The 22,309-nt window shown below is 44.7% G+C and overlaps 1 pseudogene; it reads right to left on the bottom strand.

Annotated features, from left to right (window-relative positions):
- Window positions 1-12,634: 12,634 nt before the first annotated feature.
- On the bottom strand, window positions 12,635-21,117 carry Prrc2c-ps2 (proline-rich coiled-coil 2C, pseudogene 2; annotated as a pseudogene).
- Window positions 21,118-22,309: the final 1,192 nt, after the last annotated feature.

Raw genomic sequence — 22,309 nt, 5'->3', positions numbered from 1 at the left:
GCTGAGACCACATTTAGGCATTTTTTTCCAGTTTTCTTTCCTTTATCATCGTAAGATGTGTTGGATTAAATATGTTAATATTATGCAGTAAATCCTCCAAATGTTTACTTATAGAACCTTGGGTTAGTGTCTGTTTCTTTCCTCTGCAATGACTATAATAATTTTACAGTTTGCAGTTCTCTCTTTCTTTACACAATCCATCTCATGTGTCTTTGCTTTCATATAGAATGAAGTAAAAGCCTTTTAGTTTTTCTTTGAATAGTTAATCTACTAAGAAAAGGTGTAGAATTTCCTATTTTAAGGCCGATACAATACACTGTTTCTTTAACATGTTCCAAGAGTTTTGTTTTTTCTTTTTCTTATTATCATTGTTCTCATTAGTCTCATTATTAATATTCTGTGTAAGCTTTTATGTGTTCTGGTCATGTAGTGAATATAGAAGTCTTCCAAACATATATGTGTAGGTATCAAATTTAGGTTCTTGGTTTTTCATGGCATGAAATTTTATCTGCTACACCAGCTCACTGGAGCACACTATGACATTTTAAGGTGACATTTAACTCCAGGCTGCTTTTATATATAAAATGATTTCATCATTTGGCTTTTAATAAATATTTTTTGATTATTATAATATATTTTTCCATGTCCACTTGGTAACTCTACTATGTTTATTTTAATATTTAATTAATAATTTAGTCATAATTATTATGCATTTGATACCTAGCTAAAATGAAATTATCGTAGATACAATTGAATACATGCATTAGTTACCTAAAGCATGAAGCTTGGTACATAATTTTGTTCATTATTACTATGCATTTGCATAAAACAGAGAATATTTCATCGTCACAATCCTGATGCTTATTTTACATAGTATCACAGCTACCAACTATCTGTGACTTTTAATCACTTAAAAGGAGTTAGTATTATATTGTTAAATGATATTTCCCCACCATCAAGTAAATAGATTTTATTTTGCTTCAATTAATTAAACATGCTATAGCAGGAAAATTTTAATTTCCTCTTTGTGGTTAAGACTAAATTTAACTTTTAAATCCTCCTGCCTATCAGAAAGTCAATATTCTTATATAGGAAGATGTGCCAGGCACAGGTCGAATTTCTAGCATAACCTGTAATTACAATCATCATTCTTGTCAGTTTCAAGTGATTGTTCACCTCATGCCTGTAAAACACAATGATCAACATGGCAGGATAACCATAAGGGCAGTGCAGTGGCATAAATAGCTTGGTGATAGCCAACAGCTCTCTAATTTTGCTTAAGTCCTGTTCAATGAACATGGATGGTCCTGGTAATTTAGCCACGTATATAAGGCTATTGAAGCTGTGGTTATGGGGAACAATGTATAGCCCCTTACGTACTTAAGCCAGTATCATACCTAACAACAATCAAAGCCATGTGTCCTTATATACAGAATTAATTACAGTCTCTGCAACAAACATCACAGTGAAAATCCCAGCCATTCAAAATGCAGGATAGAAACTTCAAGTCCAGTGTCAATGGCTCTATCTACAAAATGTCACTTGATTCAAGGCTGAGGAACATTACAGAAGAGGGGCAAGGAGATTGTAAGAGACTAAAGTTTACTATGAGATGGTGTCTCAAAGTAGCACCAGAAATTACACTCATAACGTCTCACTAACACAACTGCCTAAACAACAGCTGAGGACGACAGGGAATGGGGAGAATGAAAGTTTAGTTTTCTTTCTGTTTCAATTCCCTCTTCTTCTTCTTCTTCTTCTTCTTCTTCTTCTTCTTCTTCTTCTTCTTCTTCTTCTTTTCTCTCTCTGTCTCTGTCTCTGTCTCTGTCTCTGTCTCTCGCTCTCTCTCATTTTTGGATATTTCCTGTTTACATTTCGAATATTATTCCCTTTTCCAGGTTTCCAGTCCATAAACCCCTTAACCCTTCCCCCTCCCCTTCTATAAGGGAGTTCAAATCCCCACATGGCCTCCTCACCCCTCCCCACATTCCCCTACACTGGGGGACAAACCATGTCAGAAAAGATTGTTTCTCATTCCATTGTTTCCAGCAAGACCATCCTTTGCTCCATGCAGTAGGAACCATGAGTCCGTCCATGTACAGTCTTTCTGTTGTGGTTTGGTCTCTGGACGCTCTGGGTGGTTGACATTGTTATTATTATGGGGTTGAAAATCCCTTCAGCTCTTTCAATCCTTTCTCTAATTCCTCCAACTGGGGTCTCATTCTTGGTTCAGTGGTTTGCTGATGGCGTTTGCCTCTGTATTTGACATACTCTGGCTGTGTCTCTCAGGAGGGATCAATATCCAGTCATTGTCAGCCTGCACTTCTTAGCTTCCTCCATCTTATCTAGTTTTGGTGTCTGCATATGTCTGGGCTACGTGTGGTCCAGGCTCCGGACGGCAGGTCCTTCAGTCTCTGCTATAAAGTTTGCCTCCTTATCCCCTCCTGTGGGTATTTTGTTCCCCTTTTAAAGAAGGAGTGAAGATTCTGCATTTTGGTCATCCTTCCTGAGTTTCATGTTGTCTGTGTATTGCATGATGGGTAATTCAAGCTTTTTGATAATATCTGCTTATCAATGAATGCATATCAAGTGTGTTTTTCTGTGATTGAGTAACATCACTCAGGATGATATTTTCTAGTTCATTCCATTTGCCTAGAATTTCATGAAGTCATTGTTTTTGAAAGCTGAGTAATATTCCATAGTGTAGATGGACCACATTTCTGTATCCATTCCTCTGTTGAAGGGCATCTGGGTTCTTTCCAGCTTCGGGCTATTACAAATAAGGCTGCTATGATCAGAGTCAAATATATTTCACTGTAGTATGTTGGACCATATTTTGGGTATATGCCCAAGAGAGATATAGCTGGGTCCTCAGGTCATGGAATGTCCAATTTTCTGAGGAAACTCCAGACTGTTTTCCAGAGGGTTGTACAGTCTGCAATCCCACCAACAATGGAGGAGTGTTCCTCTTTCTCCACATCCTCGCCAGCATCTGCTGTCACCTGAGATTTATATCTTAGCCATTATCACTGGTGTGAGGTGGAATCTCAGATTTATTTTGATTTTAATTTCCCTAATGACTAAGGATGTTGAACATTTATTTAGGTGTTTTTTGGCCATTTGATAACCTTCAGCTGAGAATGTTTTGTAACTCACTGTACCCAATTTTATTAGTATATTTTTTGCTTTCTAGAATCTAACTTCTTAAGTTCTTTGTATATTTTGGATATTACCCACTATCAGATATAAGATTGGTAAAAAGGTTTTCCCAATCTGTTGGTTGCAGTTTTGCCCTATTGACAGTGTCTTTTGCCTTACAGAACGTTGCTGTTTTATGAGGTCCTATTTGTCAATTCTTGATCTTAGAGCATAAGTCATGTGTGTTCTTTCAGGAAATTTTCTCCAGTGCCCATGTGTTCAAGACTCTTCCCCGCCTTTTCTTCTATTAGTTTGAGTGTATCTGGTTTGATGTGTAGGTCTTTGATTCACTTGTACTTAAGCTTTGTACATGGTTATAAAAATGATAATTTGCATTCATCTACATGCTGACTTCCTGTTGAACCAGCACTATTTTTGGAAAATGCTATGTTTCTTCATTTGGATGGTTTTATGTATTTTGCCAAATATCAAGGGGCAGGTGTGTGGGTTCATTTCAGGGTCTTCAATTCTATTCCACTGGTATATCCATCTGTCTCTGTATGAATACCATGCAGTTTTATCACTATTGCTCTGTAATTCTGCTTGAGTTCAGGGGTGATGATTCCCCCAAAAGTTCTTTTATTGTTGAGGATGTTTTTAGCTATCCTGCCTTTTTCTTATTCCAAATGAATTTGCAAATTGCTCTTTCTATCTCTATTAAAGAAGTGAGTAGGAATTTTGATGGATATTGCAATGAACGTGTACATTGCTTTTGGCAAAATGGTCATCTTGACTATATTAATCCTGTAAATCCATGAGCATGGAAGCTCTTTCTATCTTCTGAGATCGTCCTCAATTTCTTTCTTCAGATACTTGAACTTCTTGTCATACAGATCATTCACCTACTTGGTTAATCTCACACCAAGATATTTTATATTATTTGGGACTATTGTGAAGTGTGTGATTTCATTATTTTCTTTCTCAGCCTGTTTATCCATTGAGGAGAGGGAAGCTCCTGGTATGTTTGAGTTAATTTTATACCCTGACACTTTGCTGAAGTTGTTTATCAGGTTAAGAAGTTCTCTGGTGGAACTTTTGGGGTCACTTAAGTATATACTATCATATCATCTGCAAATGGTGATATTTTGATATCTTCCCTTCCAATCTGTATCCCCTTGACCTCCTTTTGTTGTCTGGTTTCTTTGGCTATGACATGGAGTCCTGTTTTGAATAAGTAGGTGAGAGTTGGGCAGCCTTGTCTAGTCCCTGATTTTAGCGGGATTGCTTCAAGTTACTCTCCATTTAGTTTGATGTTAGCTACATGTTTTCTGTATATTTCTTACACTATGTTTTGATATGAGCTTTCAGTTCATGATTTTTCCAGGACTCTTATCCCCAAGGGTTGTTGAATTTTGTCAAATGCTTTCCCACCATCTAATGAAATGACCTTGTGCTCCTTATCTTTGAGTTTGTTTACATGATGGATTTCATTTATGAATTTTCCTGTATTAAACCATCCTTCCATCCCTGGGTTCAAGTCTACTTGATCATGATTGATGATTTTTTTGATGTGTTCTTAGATTATGTTTGCAAGAATTTTATTGAGTATTTTTCATCAATATTCATAAGGGAAATTGGTCTGAAGTTCTCTGTCTGTGCTGAGTCTTTGTGTGGGTTAGGTATAAGAGTAATTGTGGATTCATATAAGGAATGCGCTAGTGCTCTGTCTGTCCAATTTTGGGGAATAGTCTGGACAATATTAGTATGAGGTCTTCTAAGAAGGTCTGATAGAATTCTTCACTGAACCCATCTCGACCTGGACTCTGTTTGGTTGGGAGACTTTTAATATCTGCTTATTTCCTTAAGAGTTATGGGGTTGTTTAGATAGTTTATTTGTTCCTGATTTAACTTTGCTACCTGTTATCTGTCTACAAAATTGTCTATTGCCTCCAGATTTTGCAGTTTTGTTGAATATAGGCTTTTATAGTACAAGCTGATGATTTTTTTTAATTACTTCAGATTCTGTTGTTATGTGTCCCTTTTCATTTCTGATTTTGTTAATTTGGATACAGTCTCTTTGACCTCTGGTTAGTTTGGCTAAGGGTTTATCTATCTTATTAATTTCCTTGAGAAACAGCTCCTGGTTTTGTTGATTCTTTGTATCGTCCTTTTCATTTCTACTTTGTTGATTTCAGCTCTGACTTTAATAATTTACTGCGTTCTACCCCCCTTGGGTTTACTTAGTTCTTTTTGTTCTAGAGCTTTAACATGTGCTATCAAGCTCCTGACATATGCTCTCTCCTGTTTCTTTTCCCAAGCACTCAGAGCTATAAGTTTTCCTCTTAGCTCTTCTTTCAATCGATCACATATGTTTGGGAATGTTTATCTTCATTTTCATTAAGTTCTAAGAAGTCTTTAATTTCTTTATTTCTTCCTTGACCAAGTTGTCTTGGAGTAAAGCATTTTTCAACTTCCATGTATATGAGGGCTTTCTGTCATTATTGTTATTGTTGAAGACCAGTCTTAGTGTGTGGTGATCTGAGTGAATGCATGGGATTATTTCTATCTTCCTGTATCTGTTAAGGTCTGTTGAGGGATCGATTATGTGGTCAATTTTGAGAAGGTTCCCTGAGGTTATGAGAAGAATGTATGTCCTTATTTTTTAGGATGGAATGTTCTATATATATCTGCTAAATCCATTTTGTTCATAACTTCTATTGCTTTCTTTTTTTTTATTGAGAGAATACTTTATTAGTTTTTGTAATCAAACCCACGTAGATAAGACCTTACATATTTAATACAGTGCGTTACCCCTGTACGAATGGAAAAAACTTAAGTTCAACATTTCTAGACCAATATGGCTGTTAATTTCTGTACAGTGCCAACTCAACACAGTATGAAAAGCTCTCAGGGAGAACTTTCCCTCGGGATGGAGACCCTCCAACTCCAAAGACCAGACCGAGACACCACAGGATGCAATCAGCAAGAGGATTTGGTTTATTGTCGGGATACACAGGCACAGGCACCTGCGGGCGCTTCAGTCACTCGGGGGACTGGCGCGCCCCACGGAACCAAGGATGGGCTTTTATAGGATTTTGGGGAGCAGAAGCAAGCATACAGAAGCAGATGCATGGTTACAGGGATATAATTGGTGGATTCTAATATGGCAAGGGTTTAGCCCGGGGGCAAGTTTCCTAGCTACCTTCCTGAAACATAACGGCTGACTCGGCCCCCCCAAGGGTTCAGCCCGGGGGCAAGTTTCTTAGCTACCTTCTTGGAACATAACGACTGACTCGGCCCCCCACCAGGGTGTGGGACCTCTCTCGGGGCTTTTTTTCATTGTCAGGTGCTCAACCGAAGTCGTCCTGTTGCCAGGCCTTCAACAAAACACATCCTGCTTGGCAGCCGCTGTGTACTCAGTGTTCTAACCTTTCTCTGAACCAGTCATCTTAAGTACAGCCTTGTAAAATGGCGTTACTGCTGCTAAGCTGGGGTCTTTCATTCCCCCATTTTTTTTTTTTTGTTAACTTTGAGTGAAATCTTTCACTCGACTTGGTCAAGAAATTTCTGTCTGGTGGGGGCTTATTCCCCCACTGACTCTAAGCTACAAAAGGGCTAGGAGGAGCCACGTAGGAGTTTTAACTTTAAGGGGTTTGGAGTGCGCTGAACTCTCCATGTCTGGGGTGTACTGTTGTGATTAGTCAATTCCTCAGACCGGACTGCCTTGATGTGTGGTGCGTGGATCTAAGCCGCGACTCTGTCTACCTTTAGGGCGGTCGGGGTAGTCAGGAGGACGGTGTAGGGTCCTTTCTACCGTGGCTCGAGATTCTTGGTCTGGTGTCTGTACACCCACACGGTGTCTCCAATCTGGAACGGGTGTGGCACCACCGGATGTTCAAGCTTGTCCTGGTAAGCAGCGGCCAAAGGTCTCCAGACGTCTCTCTGTACAATCTGTAGGGCCTGTAAATGGGCCCTCAGAGAAGGGCTGTCAGCAAAATCAGCAATGTTTGAATCAAAGAAATGGACAAATGGGGGTGGTGCTCCATACATTATTTCAAAAGGAGTTAGACCATGGGGGCCCGGGGTATTCCGGGCCCGATATAGAACTAGGGGAAGGAGGGCCACCCAATCCTTTGAGCCAGTTGCAAGCGTAAGTTTGGATAAAGTCTCCTTAATTGTTCTATTCATGCGTTTTACCTGACCTGAACTCTGTGGTCTATAGGCACAATGTAATTTCCAATCAATCCCCAGCAATTTGGCCACCAACTGACTTACTTGGGAGACGAAAGCGGGCCTGTTGTCCAACCCCAACGCTTGAGGCATGCCATACCTGGGAAAGATTTCCTCGAGGAGCTTCTTGGTGACCATTTTTGTAGTCTCGTGTTTTGTGGGGAAGGCTTCGACACATCCTGAGAAGGTGTCTACAAACACTAGGAGATACTTGTATCCATATATACCTGGTTTAATTTCAGTAAAATCAATTTCCCAATGGATGTCGGGACGGTGTCCCCTAGGACGAACTCCTTGTCCAATCCTGGTCCTTCCCGGGTTAACCTGAGCGCACACTTTGTAACTCTCAGTCACCTTTTGTATCGCTTTGTCCCGATTCAAAAAACACAGATTTATCTCTTCCCGATCTAGTAAGGTTTTCATCTTCTTAAACCCCAAATGGGTTAATTTATGTAAAAAGGAGATCAATTTAAAAGTCCTTTGTAGACCCACTGTTTTAGTTGAGGGTGGTAGATGGCCCCCATTTTTTTAGGAGCTCTATGTCCTCATGGGCATAAACCCAACTGGTTTGTCCCACTGGTGGGGGCGTGGGTTGGTCTGGGCTATTTTATGGCCGCTTCTCGAGCCGTGGCGGCCAGCCGGCTTCTTCGTGCCTCTGGGTTGTGTCCTTTCTGGTGTCCTGGACAATGTATAATACTCAGTCTTTTGGGCAAGAATAGGGCTTCTAAGAGGGCCAGAATTTTAGCCATATCTTTATCCTCAGATGTGAGCAGCCCCCGCCTCCGGTAGATCTCCCCGTGGATGTGTGCCGTGGCAAAGGCATAACGGCTGTCTGTATATATATATTTAGCCTCTTACCTTTTGTCATCTTGAGCGCCTGAGTCAAGGCGATGAGTTCAGCCCGTTGTGCGGAGGTACCAGCAGGCAGGGCTTTCGCCCAAATCACTTTGTCCTCCGTAGTGACCGCAGCTCCAGCCTTTTGCTCTCCCTCTGCCAAGAAGCTGCTGCCATCCATGTACCATGTGTGGTCAGCATTCTGAAGAGGCTGGTCCGATAGGTCCGGCCTGGTTCCATGTACTTCTGTGAGGATTTGTAGGCAGTCATGCTGTTCTGCCTCCTCTGGTAGAGGAAGCAAGGTGGCAGGATTGAGGGCAACTACAGGCCCAAACTGAACCCGTTCTGCATCCAGTAACAAGGCTTGGTGTGAGAATTAGAGAGCCAGCGGTCTGGGGGCTGCTTTACCAAGGCCTCCACTGCATGGGGTGCTAGGATGGTGAGTGGCTGTCCCAAAGTCAATTTTCCAGCGTCCTTGATCAGGACAGCAATAGCAGCCACCATCTTTAGGCACGGTGGCCAGCCGGAGGCCACAGGGTCCAATTTCTTAGACAGGTAGGCCACAGGGCGTTTCCAGGGTCCCAACCTTTGTGTTAGGACCCCTTTAGCATACCCCTGTTTCTCATCGATGAACAGTTCAAAAGGTTTGTAGGAGTATGAGGGTGGGATGCTGAACCCTAAAGTCAGGAGCAAATTGTAAGGGTTTGGAACAGTCGGATGAATATCTTCTACCCTCTTGTTGACCTCTCTCAAGTCTTGTATTGGCCTATAATCTCCAGTGTTGGGTTTCTTAACAGGCAGAAGAGGCGTATTCTAAGGGGACCGGCAGGGGACTAGGATGCCTTGATCCAGAAGCCTCGTAATGTGAGGCCTTATACCTTGATAAGCTTCATGGGACAGGGGGTATTGTTTTATGGAGACTGGAGTTGTAATTAAGGGGGGCTGTTGGAGCGCCAACCCCATCCCACCAGTCTCTGCCCAAGCCAGTGTCCTGTCCCGGTTCATAGGGTTAGAACTTGAAGGGGAGTTCCGTGGGGGCCAGTTATTTGGGCCCCTCCTTCCTCAAAATGAATTTGTGCTTTTAGTTTGGTGAGCAGGTCACGGCCCAGCAGAGGGTACGGGCAGTCCGGAACATGTAAGAAGGAATGGGTCACCTTACCAGTAGCCAGCTGAACCCGGCGGTCCGTAGTCCATCGGTATTGTTTCTCACCAGTAGCTCCTTGTACCCAGGCCGTCCGGTCGCTGAGTTGTCCTGAAGCTTGAGTGAGGACTGAATGCTGGGCTCCTGTGTCTATCAGGAAAGCAACCAGCTGCCCCCCAACTTTAAGCGTTACCCTGGGCTCAGGGGGGGCTCCTGGCCCTGACCTCCCTAATCTTTATCTAGAGCCAAGAGGGAGGTTTGTGGTCGAGGCTTTCGGGGTCCGCCAGGCTTCTTGGGGCACTCTCTGGCCCAGTGCCCTTTCTCTTTGTAATAGGCACATTGATCTTTATCCAGCTTCAGCCCCTTTCGAGCTCCCCCCTATCTCCCTTCCTTTCTTGGCCCTGTACTACGGTGGCCAAGATTCGACTCAATTCTTTGTTTTTTTTTTTTTATCTCTCTCTTATTAAAAATCTTTTCAGCTTCTTTAAGTAAATCCTGTAATGTATAGCCCTGTAAATTTTCTAACCTCTGTAACTTAGTCCTGATATCTGGAGCAGCCTGTCAGATGAAGGACATAGAGACACTCGTCATTTGTCCTGGGTCATCTGGGTCATAGGGAGTGTGCATACGGTAGGCCTCCTTAAGTCTCTCTAGAAAGGCGGAGGGAGTTTCCCCTGCTTCCTGTAATACCTGTTTTACCTGAGCCAAATTAGTAGGGCGTCGTATAGCCCCTCGGAGACCCGCTAGAAGCAACTGGCGATAAAGGCGTAGGTGTCCCTTACCTTCAGCTGTATTAAAATCCCAGTTTGGTCCTCAGGCAGCTGGGTGGGACGCCCATCATCTCCCAGAACATGCTTTCTAGCCTCTAGGAACACTCTTTGTTTTTTTTTTTTTTTTTTTTCTGAGGTTAAGAGGGCCTGTAAGAGCTGTTGGCAGTCATCCCAAGTAGGCTGGTGGGTAAGTAAAACAGATTCTATTAGGTCAATGAGTGCCACCGGATCTTTGGAGAAAGAAGGGTTGTGTTGTTTCCAATTGTAAATGTCAGCTGCTGAAAACGGCCAGTATTGGGTCTGGCCACCGGTTCCCTGTCTAAGTGGGAAAGCCTGGGAGGTTGTATCTGGCATCACCTCGAGCTTATTGCGCAATCTCCCTGCGACAGGGGAGAAACCCTTATCAGACTGTGGCCCGGCAACTGATCTGGCCGGCGGCTCTGCCTCCTCCGTTTTAGCCGGGCCTGTCAGAGAGAAGATTTATGAGAGGGGAGTTTGGGTCTGCCGGGAGGACAGGTTTCTTAGTTCACAAAGGTAGAGAGAGAAAGACGTGGCCGGCGGACCGGGCGGGGCCGAGGGGACAGGCTGGGGGTTGAGGGGAGGCCAATTCGGGTCCACGAAGGGTTCCGCCAAGGGGGGGGTATAAGGCAAGACTCTCCCAAGTGATAATATAAGGAACCTGGTCAGGATGTCCGTGGACGACCCGATCTTTAACCTGTAAAATAATGATCTTATTAAATGTGCCATTCACTGGCCATCCGGCTCCGAAGGTGGGCCACTCGGATGTGCAGAGAGTCTGCCATTTTCATTTTTTAACCTCGACGGACTGGTTGTGTGCCCGGTCATGGACGTCTTTCCAATGATCAAGAGTGAGACTTAGGGGCGTTGTTAGGGACTGTCCCATGTTAGTTCTAAGGAAGATTAGAACACAGAGAAAACAAACAACACCAACAGTCAAACAAACAACAGACAGGCGTGCTGCACGGCTTTGGTACCAAACTGAAAGCAAAAAGTCAGATAGAGGTGGCAAAAGTCCGGGGCCCTCTGAAAGCCAAAAATACAGACAGAGGTGCCGTTAGTCCGGATCTTTCTCCTCTCCCAGATTGGGGCCCGAAAAGTCGGGCCCCTAGCACCCTTGGAACGTTTTCCAGGGCTGCGGGGCGAGAAGTCCGAGCTAGTCAGCTCCTTCTTCGTCCCGCCCAAATTCCAAACAACCTGGCTGAGCGCTCACAGAACAGACCTGGCTGAGCGCTCACAAAACCTGGCTGAGCGCTCACAGAACAGACTTGGCTGAGCGCCCACAGAACAGACCTGGCTGAGCGCTCACAGAACAGACAGAATAAGGTAGAACGAGACAAAATTAGACAGACAGACAGACGTCGGCCGGCTTACCTCCCAGTGGGTGGTCGGTGGTCCCTGGGTGGAGGATCTCCTTTCCCGGCCAACGCACCAAATGAAAAGCTCTCAGGGAGAACTTTCCCTCGGGATGGAGACCCTCCAACTCCAAAGACCAGACCGAGACACCACAGGATGCAATCAGCAAGAGGATTTGGTTTATTGTCGGGATACACAGGCACAGGCACCTGCGGGCGCTTCAGTCACTCGGGGGACTGGCGCGCCCCACGGAACCAAGGATGGGCTTTTATAGGATTTTGGGGAGCAGAAGCAAGCATACAGAAGCAGATGCATGGTTACAGGGATATAATTGGTGGATTCTAATATGGCAAGGGTTTAGCCCGGGGGCAAGTTTCCTAGCTACCTTCCTGAAACATAACGGCTGACTCGGCCCCCCCAAGGGTTCAGCCCGGGGGCAAGTTTCTTAGCTACCTTCTTGGAACATAACGACTGACTCGGCCCCCCACCAGGGTGTGGGACCTCTCTCGGGGCTTTTTTTCATTGTCAGGTGCTCAACCGAAGTCGTCCTGTTGCCAGGCCTTCAACCAAACACATCCTGCTTGGCAGCCGCTGTGTACTCAGTGTTCTAACCTTTCTCTGAACCAGTCATCTTAAGTACAGCCTTGTAAAATGGCGTTACTGCTGCTAAGCTGGGGTCTTTCAAGTAAACGGGGATACTTTTTTCCAAAGTTGACAGCACAGCTAAAGTTTCAAAAAATTCAAATCATATATCTGTATATATATATTTATATTTATATAAAAAGACCAATAATAGCAGTGTGTTATGCATCAACAGCAGCAACAGCTTTTCCAGGTTCTGCAGTCATCTGAACAAAACTGTAGAGACATCCAGCACACTCCATTAAAAAAAAAAAAAGTAAAAAAACAAAACCCCAGAAAACAGCACAGTTCTGTTACTCTTGTGGTACCTGGCACCATTTTTTTTTAAATTAGCTTCTCAATCATCATCTGGAAAGAAAACATTCTGAGCAACATCATTAAAAACAGCTCTGATAAAGCACGGTCACTACTACGTATCATAAAGCAGGTACAAGCTATTTTACATCCACAGAGGTATGATACAGTACTGTCCTACATCTATAATACTAGAGGATACAATTTAAAAGGCATTATTTGAGACTTGATTCTACTTTTCCAGCAGAGGGCCCAAAGGATGGTGTGTGACACAGCTTTGTAAAGAAACATACTCTAGACAGGATTTCCTTTCACTAGTGGCACAGTTCTAAGGATTCATTCTCTCCATGAATGTCAGCTAAAACCGTTATTAAAAAAATGAAATATCCCTAAAACAAAACCGTATAACCACCGGATTCACATGAAGATGACCTAGTGGAGACAAGCTGGACCTCACCTTACCAACAAGCTATCAAATCTGTTACGTTTAAACAGTGAGACCTCCAAGGAAGGAGATGCCAAGTAGTGCTTCAAAGCTTCGGACCACAATCAAACACAGCATCCTTTTCAACAGAAGCAGAAGCTCATCTGAATATGCTCATAGATGCTGACACCAACATTTAATCATCTGCTCACTCATCCAGGAAGAAGGGGAGATCAGTTACTACTGTACTTTATTGTGTTCAACCAAATCACCATGTTACAAAAATAGCAAGCTGCCATAATAAAAAATAAGGCTCCTCTATCCAGCACCAGATAGCATCATTTTACTTTCAAGCCTAGAAATGCCATAGACATATCCAAAGAACACAAGGGAGCAAAAGAACCACAGCTGATGGGGCAATGGGACTGCCCAGTGTCCAGCTGAGCTACTCTGTGGTTATCACTCTTCTCCTACTTCTGGTGTTTCATGCTCCTTAAGATTAAACTGTGCGCACTTACAGACTGTTTGCACACTTGTATATAAACCAACCGAAGATGCAAATGTTACACGGGAGGTGCGAGCCTGTGGAGCCTTGTTGTAATCGGTGTAGCAGCTGTCAGTGTAAAATGCTCTATGCCCCTTGTGTATCTCACAGGACAGTGCCACAGATCACTTCACCCCGTGGCTGCTGGCATTATTTGACTTCACTTTCCCTGCCCACCCACCCTCAATAAACCACAGCCTTTATGATTTTGTTTCTTCGGTTTTGATCACCTGAGGTTTGATTGGTCCAGTTCTAACAGGTTTGGTGGTTATGGTGGGTGCAGGGGGTGGCTTTTCTTCTACTTTTTCCTGACAGGTACAAGGAGGGTCACTCAGTGTCTCAGGTTTACTTGTATCACTGTCCACTTTCTGGGCTTTGCCTCCTATCTGTTTGCTCTGTTGCTGCTCAGAGAAGAACCGCTGCGTGGACTGAAGAACCTCTGCTCTCTGCTTTGCCTGGGGTGCAAACTGTGCAGGAAACGGCTGTGCCATTCTCACTGTGGCAGGGGCTGACTGGAACTGTTTCTGATAAACAATGCTGTTCATTTTGCTAGACTGGCTGTTTGGACTTGTTGATGTAGCCCTGAATGGACTAGATGTTGGCGTGGTGCTTCGACCACCAATTGGTGGTGTTCCTGGTTTGATATCAATGCCACTCCCAAAGGCTTTTAGTTCCATTTCAGACATTTTTCCTGTGGTTGCCATCATGCCATGCTGCGTTCCAGCAGGGATTAACCCTCTGAAAGGCTGGCTTACTTGGGCAGGACGGCTCAAGCTCTGAGCCTGTGCTTGTGGGGTTGTGTGCTGTAACTGGGGCTGAAGTGTCTGAGGCAAAGCAATCAGAGGCTGTCCTGTAGATCCAAAATTAGTCAAGGAAAGCTGGGATGCTGGTAATGGTACTGTAACCTGCTGGAGAGCACTTGGTGATTGGGCAGTGTTATAAAAATTTGTCTGACCAGGCTGCTGTACTTGTCCAGAGTAAAGATTTGACGCTTGAGTAAGATTTGCTCTTGCCTGAAGAAGATGTGTATCAATCAGCTGAGAACTTCCTAGTCCTGATGCCTGACCCAGCTGATGTTCATACAGTATAGGGATGGGCTGAGTATTTGAAGTCTGCTGAAAGGCAAGACCTGACTGTGCCTTGGCAAGCTCCTGGTGCTGGACTGCTGGGAAGTTGTGGAGAGCTGTACCAGAGAGGACCACAGAAGGCTGGGAAAGGCTGCTTTGCATAAAGGCTGGCTGCGACCTATATGGTTGAATTGAAGAACTGAATAATTCCTGAGCCTGGGAAACAGCAGGCCCAGCCCCCAAACTCAGCTGGGCTTGATGCTGCCCTTGTAGTGGGGCATAGATAGGGATTGGAATCTGCTGAACGGATGTTGGCTGCGACAGACCAGGTTGGAAGCCCTGCTGCTGGGCCAGGGATGGCGGAGCCAATCGCGCATGCTGGGTATTGAATAAATGACTTGTATCCATATAGAAGGCTGGGATTTGATCTGCTGCCAACTGAGACACATAAACTTGTGGACTCTGCTGTTGCTGTGCAATAAGGGAAGGCATACAGCTTAACTGTGAAAAATGACTGGCAGAAGGCAAGCTGCTGGTCTGTAATTGTTGGGGTTTTACTTTACAAATATTAGGAGGGTCCGACGTGGTTGTAGATTTTGTACTCAATGAAGAGGTAGTGTAAGTACCAGCTCCTGATAGCGATGCTGTAGGAGTGACCGAGGCAACTGGGATCTGAGGCATTGATGCACTGGAAAATGAGTTGTAATTAGCAGTGCTTGGTCCACTGGCACTACTGCTGACGCCACTCACAATTGGAGGTGCTGTAGAAGTGACTGGGGACCCCTTTTCCCTTAGATTTGGAGAATTTTCCCATGCCTTCCGTGCAGACTCCATCTTGAAGGTGAGGCTGAAAGTAGTAGGAGGAACTGAGGTCAGGCTGGAGCTCTGTTGCATGGCCTCCCTCTTAGGGAGGGGAAGGCTGCTGGGCAGGGGCACATTATTAACCAAAGTATCCTCCATCTTTGCATTATTAGTAGCCACAGTGTTAGGCAGAGAAGAGGAAGGTGTAGTGTAGTCTGTTACAGACTCCTTTGCATCAGTGCCATATTCTGGAGCGGACACCGAGATCATTGCTCCGATCTCAGCAGACATTTCTGAGACTGCTTTGGTTTCCTTTGCTGTTCCAGGGTCTGTGCTTCTGACCGCAGCCGGGCTGGGTTTCTCTTGTCCTTCTGGTTCAACCTGTTGGGCATCTTTCACTTTTCTATTTTTTAATGATCGTTCCTTTCCAATGGGACCAGGTTTATGTTCTTTGTTTTCTACCAGACTCAAGTCTGGAAGCTTCTGAGCTTTAATGGGCCCTGCCCGAGGCTGTTTCTGACGCTGCTCTTTAGGTTCAGGAACTTTGTCAGTTGGTTTCTCTGAAAGCACAGGAACCACCTCATTTTCATTCCCATTTGAGGCTGGAGCACCAAACTGAATTGTGTCAATTCCAATTTCAACACCACTCTCTTGACCATTTCTTGTTCCCTCTGATGATGTTGCTGATCCAAATGATGTTAAGGGCTTATTCCATGCACTGACTGAAGGTGGCTGTGGTGGACTAATAGGACCTAATTTTTTAGAAATGTCATTGAGCACAGCTGGAGCAGTCACTTTGTTATCCCATAACTCAGCTGTTAGAGAGCTGTGTGACTGTGAAGTCTGCATGGATTTCCCAGTGGCTACATAATCTGTGCCATTAGATGTCTGAGCTGAAGGTAATCTAATCGAAGGTGGTGGCTGCTTTGAAGATGGTGTTGAAGGTGGAAGTGGACTCTGGACTGGTTTGTGGTTCTGTGTCTGCGTCTGTACCGTTGAGGCCGGGGTTGGGGCAGTGGATGCAGCTGAGGCTGGGGCAAGTGGAACTGAGGCTGTTGGGGCCAAGGCTGGGGCAGCTGGTGTTGAAATATATGGCACGGCTGTAGCTGAGACCACTGGGGGTGGAGAAGAAACTGAAGCTGGTGCTAGGGCTGAAGCAAGGATAGGAATCGAAGCAGAGGCGAGAATAGGGATGGAGACTGTAGTTGAGGCTGAGGCCAGGATAGGAGTTGGAGCCGGGACTGACGGCTGGGATGAGGAAGAGGCTGTGACTGGAGATGAAGTGGGTGCTGGAACAGGAGCTGAGGCTGAGGCTGGAACTGGAGCTGGGCATGAAGTCAGAACCGGAGCTGGGGTTGACACTGGAACTAGAGCTGTGGCTGATGCCAGAACAGGAACTGGAGCTGGGGTGGATGCAGGAACTGCAGGTGCCAGGGATGTTAAGGCTGGAGCTGAGGAAGAAACTGGAAGTGGTGCAGAGGGTGGGGCCTGAACTTGCTGAGTCCCAGTAGCTTGTTTTTTGGCAAACCTTGGAGGAAGCTTAGAAGTCTGACTTCTTCCTTTTTCACCTATATTTTTTTTGCTCCATACCTGTACAACTTGCTCTTCCTTCTTTCGGCGTTCCTCATCCTGTAGCCGCTTTTGCTGTTTTTTAGATACAACTTCAGTAACATCATCATTCACATTTGACTGGGGGTCTTCAACTACAGTTACTTCAGGATGATCATCAATGATAACAACACTTGCATAATTGTTTAGATCAAACTGTGAGAGAGCATCTACTTTCTCTTTTGGTTTTTTAGGGCCGGGTTTGGTATCTTCTCTCTTTTTCCCAGTAGCATCCTTGGAATTCTTTTGTCCTGCACCGTTAGGCACCCCTTCTTGGTGATGTGCAGAGTTACCACTGACAGGGTCAACACCAGCTGTGCCTGAGGACTGCTCATCAAATGGCCCTCTCTTCCCACTTTTTGATGGTGGGCCATTTCTTCTTTCATTCCTAGGACCTGAGAAATTCCTTCCTGATTTGGGTGGACCATTGTTGCCACGACGATTCTGGCGATCAACTCCAGGTCTCTGACTAGAAAAACTTCTCTTTGCTATTTCCCTTTTTGGAGGCAAAACACTTTCTCCAGTCTTTACAACTGCTTGTGAACTCATATCAGCATTTTTTTTCTCGTCCCTCTCTCTTCTCTCATTAAAATCACTGCTTTCAGAGGCTGTTTCCCATTCTTCATTTGCCTGGTCCGAAGAGTTCTGGTTAGACAAATCTGGTGTCTTATTTCCCGAAATGTCCACAGGTGGATTAACTGGTTCTTGAACAACATTATTAACTGTGCTATTTGTGGGTACCAACACCTCATTTGTCTTTGAAGCAGCCTCTCTCTCTCTCTCAGCCGTCTAAATCTAGGTGGCTTATCTTGCCTTGGTGGTCGGGTAGGACGCTGCCTTCGGGGCCTCTCTCTAGCTGGGTCAAATTTTCGCTCAAATTTTGGAGGTCGTTTATCTGCAGGTATGGGCATAAACTGCTCGTGTCTTCTTGGTGGCTCTCCATCCTCAGGTTTAGGAGGTTCTGCCTGCCTTGGGTTCCACTGATTGTCCCGATAAGCCGGTCTTCTTAAGGTAGCAGGGCGGGATGGCCGGCCTCCAGGATCCCTCCCACCTCGTCTAAATGTTCCTCCTCTGCCACGCCTTGTAGGCTCCCCTTTTGGAAGGAAACCTGGTTTAGATTTCTCCTCATCTCTTATGTAAGGTTTCTCTAATTGCCTATTATCAATTCGGACATGGTTTTCAGGCTTAAAAGACGGCTGTGGCTTGACAGGTTTTTTGTTTTCGGACCGTTCCTCTCTTAGGGGAAGTCTCCCTTTGCTTAAACTATCCTTGTCACTTGCACTCTCATGAACTTCACTGTCTGTGTCGGTCTCTGAGCCCCTCTGTCGCCTTCTTTTGGGAACAACTTCAAAATCAGAACTCTCACTGCGTGTCTCGCTCTCTTCTCTTTGTCTGGGAGGTCCGGAAGGCACATGCTCTGCTCTTGGCTTACTGTCCCTATACTGAGGGTAATCTCAGGTGTGCCCTCTACCACCTCTGCCACGCCCTCCGTAAGAGCCTCTGTAGCTCCGACCTCTGGAGTAATACTCTCCTCTGCCCCTGCCTCGGTACCCTTGGTCTGGAAACCAATCTCTATCTCTGGCCTCCTTCCAATAGGGCCTAGCAGGTAAAGGTGGCTCCTTTTTCACTGCCACTCTAGAGTCTGGGCGAGGTCTTTCTACTCCAACATCTTTGTTGATGACTTTCTCAGGTGGCTTCTCTTCTTTGACTGTTGGTGCTGCAACAGTTTGTTGGTTTGTAGTTTTAACTATAGGTTCTACCTGGACACTGACAACAGGTTCCAAAGGTTTCTCATCCTGAGATGGCTTCTGAGTCAAAGCTGACGTTTCTGTTGAGGGTAGTTTCTCTGGTTCTGGCTGTACTGGTGGTGAGACCAATGACTGGGGCTGAACTGGAACTGGAGGTGGTAGAGGAAGAGGAAGATCTTTCTTTTCTGTTTTTTCTGCTTTAACAACTTTTTCAGTGACCTTTTCAATCTTTTCACCTTCTTTCTCCTTCCTCTGTTCCCGCTCCTCTTTCATATCTCTAAGTACAGGTTTTTTAATGGGACCCGACCTTCTCACAGGCCTGTCATTACCTTCCTCTCTTCTGTTAGAGCTTGGTCTTGGACCCCACCGAGTTTCTGATTTAGATTTATAGACTTTCTCTGGTTTAGGTCCTTCAGAAGATCGCAGAAAGCCATCTTTTCTTGGCTTCTCCTCTGGCTTTTCTATGGTTTCTTTGGAATCAGTACATCTGCTGGTGACCTTAGGTATGCTGACAGATGGCTCATTTCTTTGCTCCTCTGCATTCTGAGCATGGTTAGAGCCGTGGGAAACACTTCTTTTTCGGGCAGGTTGACTTTCCAGTGCAGAGATCCGCTCGTCTGTAGGAGTAGGTAGGCTCTTTTGATCGATTACATCAAAACAAGCAGACTGACTGTTTGTATCAACATGGTGAGGTCTTACATCTTCCACGGATCTGCTTAAACACTTTTGTCCTTCTGTTTCAGCTGAGTCTCTAGCAACATCTGTTTTTGAGTGGGTTTCTAACTGACTCTGTTCTACAGGATAAGTAGCAGTCATATGCTCATGGTCCACTGCAGTTTCAGGCCTTGCATCCCCAGTTTCTTCAGTAGACTTGGAAGCAGCTGCCCGCTGAGGCTCAGCATGATAGGGGTCTGACCCCCACATCACTCGAGGCTCAGAAAGAGAAATTCCATGATCTCTCGCAGATCGAGCCATGTGCTCAAATGATTCAGAGGTGTTAGGCGACCCTTCCATCTGGTCTCTTCTGATTAACGGCTTAGGAGGAATCATTCCAGGATGTATGGGTGGGATGTCCATAGCAGGCCTTCCTGATATCATTCGTGGATCCATATAGGGCTGCATCATGAGCCACCTTGGGTCAAAACCCATAGAAGCCAGATGTTGGGGGTGGGGCTGCATTGGCTGATAAAGGGGTCTGTGTGGTGGAGGAGGGACTGAACCATTAGACGGCTGTGAAGGCACAGTCTGTGGAAGTACGCCTTGTTGTTGTTGTTGCTGCTGCTGTTGCTGCTGCTGCTGCTGCCACTGTTGCTGTTTCATTTCCTCCTGCTGCCGCTGAAATCGTGGTGGCAATGATTTCTGAAACTGTTTGAAATAGCCAGATAATACAGCAGGTCGGGGTTGAGACCCTGACTCAGGTTCTGTTTCCTGTACCACTTGTGTGGTCTCCTTTTCACTTCGATTGCTGTCCTGTCTAGTGAAAACTGGTTGTTCTTCTTTCTTACAGTTGTTTTCACTTTCTTGGTTTTCTGTTGCAGGCTCTACATTAGGTTCTTGGGGTTCAACTTTTTCCTCTCTTTCCTTTTCCTTCAACTCGCCCTCCTTCTCTTGTTCTTTCAGCCTTTGTAGTTCCTGCTCCTTTTCCCTCTGTTGTTCTAACTCTTTCTCTTGCTGTTTCGCCCTCTCCATTTCTCTTTGCTTTTCCTGCTCTTTCTCAAGCTCCCGCTCCCTCTCCCGTTCCTGTTCTTTTTCTTTTTCAAGCTCTTTCTCCCGCTCCCGCTCCTTCTCTCTCTCCCTTTCTCTAAGTTCCTCTGGGGAGGGTTGCTTTTCTATGATCCCAAGCTTCTCATCCAGTTGCTTCAATTTCTCTGCACACGCTGCCTTCCTCTGTTCCTCCATCCTCCGCTCTTCCTCCTCACGGCGTTTACGAGCACGCTCCACTGCTGCAGATATTTCAGACTGTTGTTTTCGTCTTTGCTTCCATATTTCATCGGTATCAGGTACTGGAGGCTTTGAAGGAAAGGGGCCCTGTCTTCCAGGCATTTGTCGATCTGGAGGTGGGGGATGCTGCTGTGCAAGCAACTTGGGAGGCGGTGGCAAGTGTGAAGACGAGGTCCGCTCCTGACTAAATGGCGGGCCCTTCCCATAAGGACTTTTTGTGACTGGAGGCTGAGCAGGTGTCTGAGAAGAAGACTTAGTGCTGGAAGCTTCATCTCCTTCTTTTCGGTTTTCTGTGCTTTCAGGTGTTTTTGAAGTTTGATCCTCACTGCTGTTTTCCTTAGGACTGGTACTGCCTTGCTCGTCGTCGTCACTGAAATTCAGCTGCTCTGTGTAGTCTACTTCCATCTGGGCGCCTGCCCAGCCTTCATCAGCTTCAGCATCTAGGTTATCGAATTTATCCAGCTCCTTCAATTCTGATGCACTAAGGATGGATGGGCGTTCAGGTTCAGAAGCCCAAGAAGGAGGAGGACCTCGTCCTCGAAGGCCTTTGTTTAAATCCATTTTGTTCATAACTTCTATTGCTTTCTATACATCTCTGTTTAATTTCTGTTTCCAATATCTCTCCAGTGATGAGGGTGGGGTGTTGAAATCTCCTACTATTATCATGTCAGGTGCAATGTGTGCTTTTAGCTTTAGTAAGGTTTCTTTTATAAAACCTCAGGATTTCTCCTGAATCATTTTTATTGCACAAATTCAAATGTAAGTATAACATTCTGGTTCTTGAGTTGATATTCTGGAAATTTAACTGGGAGAGGCAAGGCCTCACTCTCTAACTAGAGAGCTACCTATACAAATACAGAAACTACTAATGAAAAGGAAGTTGCTTTAAAAATATTTCAAATTTAGAAAAGTATTCATTTTCTGTTTTGTCTGTGGGAAGGTTGTTTACTTGTTTTTTTTTTTGTTGGTTTTAATATGAAGAAATATTTACAGTACATCAAAATAAGTGTGAAATGAATCACAATAGAATCCTCTTCATTCCCGCAATTTTTCTACAAGAGCAGAGTCCACTGAGTGGTCAAGTATGTTCAACAGACCTCCTGCTTCCTAATTGTCAGAGCTTTAAGACTGTCCTGTGTTCTCTACACTTAGATTTTTATAAATTTTTCATGAATGGGTGCAGATCTAATCTAATAGATCTAATAAGCTAGTATACCTGAGTATGTCGTCTGCCCCCATGAGAAAACTTTGTATTGTTTTGCTTTTCTGTTGTTGTTGTTTGGGGAGCTGTGTTTTTCATTATCCCCAATAGAAAATTAATCTAGTGATCAATTAGTGAACAGAAACGAAAATTATGTATTATGGTGAGAAATTCTCCAAAATAGAGTTTACACAAAGGTAAATCTAAAATGTGTGTGTGTAGACATACACTCATGCTCATGTCCCATGTAGCTGACAAACATTCAACACCAGATCAACTTAAGTGACTTGGGAAATTAACTTAATTCAAACAGGAGAAAACTCATATGGAATACATTTTTTTCTTAGCTGCATTTAAAAGTGACCAAATGGTTAAAAAGGATGTAAAGGAATAGTGTTACCCTGCATTGTTGTTTATACTAACATTTTAATTCATGTACAATCTCCATGTCCTGTTTCTCTATTGTGATTCTCTGTGTCTGTGTATCAGCATGAATATATAGGTACACATGTGTATGTGGCATACGTGTGAGAGGGTGTGAACGTGTGTGTT

Source organism: Rattus norvegicus, chromosome Y (genome assembly GCF_036323735.1).
Source record: "Rattus norvegicus strain BN/NHsdMcwi chromosome Y, GRCr8, whole genome shotgun sequence".
Taxonomy (NCBI): Eukaryota; Metazoa; Chordata; class Mammalia; order Rodentia; family Muridae; genus Rattus; species Rattus norvegicus.
Note: the sequence above shows the minus strand (reverse complement) of the source record. Positions and strands in the feature narration are given on the sequence as shown.